The sequence below is a fragment of the Hetaerina americana genome, unplaced genomic scaffold (genome assembly GCF_022747635.1).
Source record: "Hetaerina americana unplaced genomic scaffold, ioHetAmer1.1.p SCAF_9, whole genome shotgun sequence".
Classification (NCBI taxonomy): domain Eukaryota; kingdom Metazoa; phylum Arthropoda; class Insecta; order Odonata; family Calopterygidae; genus Hetaerina; species Hetaerina americana.
The window spans coordinates 1191779-1198992 of record NW_027287538.1 but is presented as its reverse complement, the minus strand read 5'-3'; positions in this window follow the sequence as shown (position 1 = coordinate 1198992).

Below are 7214 nucleotides of genomic sequence, written 5' to 3'. Positions count from 1 at the left end.
ATCCCAATTTCTCCCCTCTCACCGTACCCACCACTTCCTCATTTGTTCTCATTTCGGTCCACTTAACCTTCTCCATCCTTCTCCATAGCAACATATCATAAACCCTCAAATATACGTCTATTCTCCTGCCTTAATGACCACGTTTCCGCGCCGTGCATAACTACGTTCCATATCAAAGTTTTAACGATACTTTTCGTAACATCCCTACTCAAATTCCCCGTCATCAACTCCCTCTTCCTCCTCCTTGTGACACTCTCTTTGCCTTGTGGAATTCTTTTCCTTACGTCCCTACTACTTTGACCATTTTCATGCTACATAATGCTACAGTGTAAATTGCAATCTGTTCCATTTTCACCTCGGTGTTGTCAATCAGTTCTTTTGCGATGCGTAGTTCACATCTAAATGCGGCGTTCACGTTTGAATCCGACACATTGACTGCACGGGGGGAAACAGTCTGGGCTTACAGCCATAAAAACTATGGAATCGCGGTCCATAAGAAGTTTCGCACCAGAGACCATTTCGCGCAAATTTCCCTTGGTAAGTGGCTTGTAGCCGGTTCCGGGTGAAACAGCTCTTTATTCCCCTCCCCCTCGGGAAACGGCTTCCCTTCGTCGCGAGTAAACAGTCCACCCCGACGGTTTCGCAGTAGTCATCATTCGGAGCCAGGCATTTCTTCCCACTTACATGTTCTGCTCTAAAATGGAAGAAGGCAATTGTTCCTGCGAATCCATTTTACACCTCCATCTACCCATGAGCCCCTCGCGGTAATAAAATATGGGCCCAAAATCAAAAGTGCCTCTCCAATCCAATGTTTCGCTCCATCTTTCCGTTTGACATTTTAAATAAGCATACATTTAACATTCGTATATCCATTGCCTGGACTGCGACTAAACACTTGCACATCCCTTTTCCTTTCCGAAAGAAATAAATCCTCAGGGACAGGGAAAACCCCTTGAAGAACCCTCGTCCCCAGTCCCTATACCCTTTGTGTCCATCACCTTATGCCTAAGTTTTGTATTTCAAATACCCTAGTTGGCCGTATACTCCACAGAAATTCGGAGTTATTTCTGATTGGAAATTTAAAAAATTTCTAATTTTTTTATTTATATTTCGCAGGATTTTGAATGCGTCCATTGTGCATGTAGCGTTTGGGTGATGTCGCCATAGTGTGTGTATTTACGCCTCCGTGCCCCGCCATGTCGCTTGGGCACGGAGGCACCATTAAGGAATTCGGAATTCAACATGGCAGAAATGAAGACGGATGTGAAATCCTGTTTTAGACATTTTAACCACATCTTGAAGGAGATTAGTGAATGGCTAATGGACTCTTCTTGCAACTAATTTCTCTTGTTTTGCTGCTTTTGTTAATGCGAGTGGAATGGTGGTGGATTCAGCAAAGAGGATTAGATTCAAGGTAATCAAAACATGCAGTCTCTCGCAGTAATCCATGCCCAAGCAATTGCTCGGACAATCACGTGGCAGTGTTGGGATTACTCTGAGTCCGAGAGGGAAAACAGAAACGTGGAGCCAGTTAAACTATGGAAAATGTTATTTATAGCAGAAACAAATGAAAGAGGATCAAGTTGAGAGGCAAAAAACCTCATTCGATGTGCTTTGTTTTCGAGGGAGGACGACCTTGGCCTTTGGTGCTACGACACAGAAGGGTCACCAAATAAGGTGAGCTGGGTAGAATTATTAAATGTAATTAGTCAGTAGATATTGTGAACAATTGCATGCATGGCGGACTAGTGCTCAGTTTTCTCCGCCTTATCCAATTTAAAGCAAAACGATTCCGTGTACGCAGCGCACCGTTGGCCCACGTGCAAGAGGAAATCGGGGGCAAAAGTCGTGTTGCTCTCATCCACTATGAAACAATTGTTCCGTTCTTTTGACAGATATGAGTCAGCTTTTGTCAATTTGTCAGGTTTCACTCGTGATGGGCATGCATGCGATTCATCAAGGAAATATACAAAAAATCCCCTTCGACATCTCATGAGAAACTAATATTAAAATCATATATTCGTCATTGATAATACTTTCTCCAATGACGAAGAATATTTCCAAAATAAATTGATAATTGAGTCAAACTGATTGCCCTGAAATGCAAATTTTATGCGAGTGTTTTGAGTCAAAGGATTCGCTTTCCCGTCCGGGTCCGGGGTAACCCATCTCCTGCCCCCGCTGAGGTCACGGGGGCGTGGAGTCGGAGGGAGATCGTGGGTCGGATCGGAAGAAGAGGGGATCGAGATTCCCCCGTCCGATCCTCCTTCTTGGTGGATTTTGGGTGGCATTCGCACTCACTTCTTTGAAGAGACGGGACACCGCGAAACGGAAGGGCGAGTGAGCATGCGGGCCATTTGGCTGGAACTCGCGGGACTCTATCCGTAATCGTGCGATAGATATGGGATGAGAATCAATGTAAATTAAACAAAGGTTATTCGATTTCCCAGAAAGGGAAAGGCTAAGCAAAACATTAAAATAGGAGTGACACAAACTAGAGTAGGTGGAACAGTTTACGTATCTCGGAAGTGTTTTGGACCAACATGGTCAAAGCAGTTGGTAGAAAGACAGTCGTCCTTATTTTGGGGCGAGATTGAGACTATGGAGTCTCTTCCACACCCTTAACCCCTCCTCACATATTTGCAATATTAAACTTACGGATTAATTACACAAGTTATGCATAAATAGCAATAGAATTAGTACAAACATTATCTTAGGACTACCATACAACGTCAACACAATACAATAGTTTCCTAGTTGATTAAAAACTTGAACACGATTTAAACTACATACACTCGTTCATACATTAGTAGGAACGCAAGAAGAAGTATTGTCATAGGTGAACATGCATTTAATAGGACGAGGGAGTTGATGACAGGGACGTCGGGTCGGCAGTAGGATTTTGAAGACTATGATAGAGGGGAGAATGTTAGGTGTGGCGTAGACTGGAGGCTTTATGATTTGTGTGTGTGGAGAAGGATGGTGAGAAGGTGAAATGCACGGAAAGGAAAACAAATGAGGAAGTGATGGGTGTATGGTGAAAGGGGAGGAGATGAGTTTTTGGGAGAAATCATAAGGAGGCAGGGGAAATGGATGAAGGGCGTATTGAGTGGCAGTGGGATGTTGAAGACGGTAATAAAGGGGAGAATGTGAGGCAAACGAGTAAAGGGCAGGAACAGGATAGGGATGTCTTAGATAGGGGATGAAGAGAGGAAGGAAGTGCACGGAAATGAAGAGGGACTTGTTGTAGAGTGGGATGTTGGATTGTGTTTCGTCAGGAGATTGGGTAGTCGCGTTCGTCCAAAACCTACCTTAACCGGTGGATTACCCGTTAAAAAAGATCTGGAATCGTTAAGTATAGTCTACCGCCAAGATTGTTTTTCTCTAGGCCCGAGATTTAGATCTACCGAATGCTTCTAATACCAACCAAACACGAAGCCAAGTGCCCTCAAAACCACACTCTATAATGAGCGTTTTTTCCTCTCCTCACCCTCCCTTTTTGTCTCTGCTAATCACCCTTCCAATTATGCCTTTCATCCCTTTCCTTCCGCTAAACCTCGCCTGCCCTGACGCTGCCCCCTCCTTCACAGACTTCATTATTACCCAGTGTGCCATGCGCCCACCTCTTTCCTGCCTCCCATGAATTTCCCCCGACAACCTCTTTCTTCCCATATCTGTTTCCCTTTTTCTTCGATCTATTTTTTCATTCTTCTCCACTCCCACCTCTCAGAAACCTCCAACTCATGCCTAATGTTTCGATTGGAAGACCAAGTTTCAGATCCGCTCAACAGGCCATATATCCGCGTCTTAACTTTTCATTAATTCTCTTTACAACGCTAATTGAGATTCCTGTCGCCAGCTCCGTTCTCTTCGTACAGCCATTTACACAGTTGCCATGACGCATTCCCTTCAATCCACTCCTCGACGTCCTGACGTCCCCTCCCCCCACCGCGCCTTTGGATCGGGTGGGGGGGGGGGCTTGGCGTGTCCTGCCAATGAAATCGCAGATCTAATGTATTTGTGAATCATCCGTCCTGCATAAGTGAAAGGATACCTGGTAATTAGGTCACGACCTCTCCTGGGTGAAACACATGCTGGGAATATGTGGACAAGCTAACAAGAAACTAGGATTTATTAGCAGAGTACTGTGAAGTAAATGTGATGAAAAGGTCAAACATAAATGCCATCTTTCGCTAGTTAGGCCTCATTTAGAATACGCTGCAAGTACATGGGATCCTCTCGAAGTTGGATTGATTGCCGAATTGGATCGCGTAAAGTTTAAAGGAGCTAGATTTGCAAAACTTTGTTATGTTAAACTTGGTATCGTATCCAAAATACTAGAGGAGCTAGGCAGGGAATCACTCGCGGAGCGAAGGTTTAATGACAGATTGAAGCTATTGCATGCATTGGAAGGACGTCTTCTCAGTAGTATTGTTGAAAATGTATTATTACCCCCATCGTACTACAGTAGGAGAAATCATGTCAATAAAATTATAGAGACGAAGTGTAGAACAGATAGATTTTAGATGTCTTTTTTCTACGATAGATAAGGGATCAGAACAACATTATTTGACCGCGCTACGGGAAAAAGTATTTGGTATCAAAAGTAGTCTGGTGTGTAATCACCCCCTGCCACACACCCTAGTTGCGGCTTGCAGGGTACTGCGTAGCATTGAATACATGGGGAGAGTAAAGGAGACGAGTTGTTGTGGGATCCATCTCGAAATATACTGACTAGAGAATTGAGCTAGGCATATCCATAAAAAAGGCCGCCGGATTCGTGAAAAGGCGTACGATACGACGAATGGCGTCACACATTCACTACAACTCCTGTTTGGGAGCCTTCGACATATGCGATGACTTAGAGTTAGATTAAATCTATTCCAGATCAATCAATCCGACATCCGCTCTTGAATCCGGCGTAGGCATAGTTAATTCAGCCTCCCGATCACATACAGGCAGGGCAGATGATTTCCACTTGCTAATGAGAGACAGAGTGTCGTCCGCATGGATCCAAGCGTTTGTTTTACCCCACCCACTATTCCCTACAACCACCCAAGGGGGACCGCTAAGACGGAAATAGGGAAATGAAAGTGGGGTAGTACCTGCATGCGTGGAGTGGTACCTGATTGATGGCGACTTCGTTACATGTGATCCCGCCCATTCTAATGGACTTTCTCATTTGCGTCGTCGGTGGAGAAGTTAGTACCAGCATAGCATTCGTAATGTGTGCTATTACGGATGTAGCGTGAATGGTGTCCAGTCGCCCCCTTCCACGTCTGCCCTTCGACATTGACATAAATAACCCGCGAGCCACCAAAAAGGTGTGTGGCAGAGGGTGCAATGACCAGGTAGGAAGGGTGGGAAGTGATAAGGGAGGAGGATATGGGGGAGGAGGAAGGGGAAAGGGAAAAATATTTGCAAAAATCTATCAAATGACGTGCAAATTTTTAAACATGCTGGAGAAAGACTCAATTCAAATCAAGGGTTGACTCACCTGATAAATTAGCCATTTGTCATGCGAAAAAAGGGAATAAAAATGAACCACAACCATTTATACGCCAGGCCTCCACCATCACAAGACAGGTCACGCCGAATTGAAAAGCAAGAAGGGAAAATCTCACATGGACATCAACTCATTCTCTCCGCAAATTGATTAGTTTCTCTGGCGTGATGTGGTAGAATTCGAGCATAATAAAGAACGGATAGTGGCAATTTTCCACTTGATTAGTACGATAAAATCGTACGACCGTGTTTCGTTGTATCAAATCATCTGCAGGTACCCATCTATATCACAGTCTCCGCCCCCAAAGAGAACACAGGATTGGAATGTGACCCACCGCAGCAGGCAGGCAGGCAATGGTCGTCAGGGTCACGTCCCCCCCCCTTCTCAACAGAGAGAGAGCCGAGGGATGGGAGGAGAAGCTTTAAAACAACAAAGAGCAAAGAAAGGCCGGCAAAATTGTACCGAAGCACTCTTTAATATGCGTCCCATGTGATCTTGCGGGAAGAGTTTTGGCAACAAAATACACGATATAAGTGAAACTGTAGAACTAATCATTCCCTAGAGACATTAACTATTTCACACTTGGGAAGAAATAATTATCCCCTGATTAGACTCTGAGGGTGGCAAGTGGAATTTTTGCTATCTATAACCCTACAGTTGCTATTCCGTATTGTCCGTGGGAAGAAGGAGTCCTTGAGTCGGCTAGTTCTGGCATCCATTTCCCGAATTTTATATGCATGATCCAAGCGACCAATGTATGTAGGAGTACGAATAATTTGCAAATCCTCGGTGCTGAAACATGCGGATCTGAATTTATTTAATAATTTCAATCTTGCATTGAATCGTCTCTCTGCCAATGATTCCCACCCCAACTCCATGAGCATTTCGGTGACGCTTTGCGTTTTATCGTAACAGTTTTTGACGAAGCCATCTATTTCTTTCAGTATATCGCGAGGTGCCAAGTATACGTGGAAATTGAGGAATAGATATCATATGGCCGGTGATCTAACACTCCCTGCCACACGTCATAGCGTCAGCTTGCGGGGTAGTGCATAAATGTAGACGTTTCCGTGTTTCGAACAAGTTTGCAAGTATTACATGTATATTACAAAGCTCTTCGGTGGATTCAACTTGTACCCTTAGTGGCCCTTAGACCCTAATTCTGTGTAGTAATCCTGAAACTGCTAAGCGAAAATTGACCGCTGAAATAACTAAAGCCCGACGTGATGGTAAACAAGTAAGTTTGAGTTAATTTAAGGGTCAAAACATGGGTTTTTCATCACGACGTACTAATTTCTGGCCGGGTCGCAATTAATGTCCGCAAGGAATATTGCACACGAATCCACATCCAGAGGCATTCGGTAATACGCGACCCTCCTAATCCCTGAGGGTTCCGGGGATAGAGGCGTATGCCTCCTGATGGTTTCCTGGTGGACCGTGAAGCTGGAACTCTTGAAAGCGAAGGTCAATGAACTTCGTTCCGAATACCAGAAAGGTATTACGGAAGACAAAAATATCCTAAGAAGTAGATACAAGGCCAAACTAAAGGAATATAAACTTAAAGTGAAAGAGTCTAAAAAAAAATCCCGGGAGAAGTTCAGCTCCCGAAACCTCGAAGAAAATGCCTGGGGATTCATTTATAAATTGTTCTCGGAAAAAATGAAGCTACCAACCATCCTAGGGACTACCCTCAGGGACGACGGAAGCA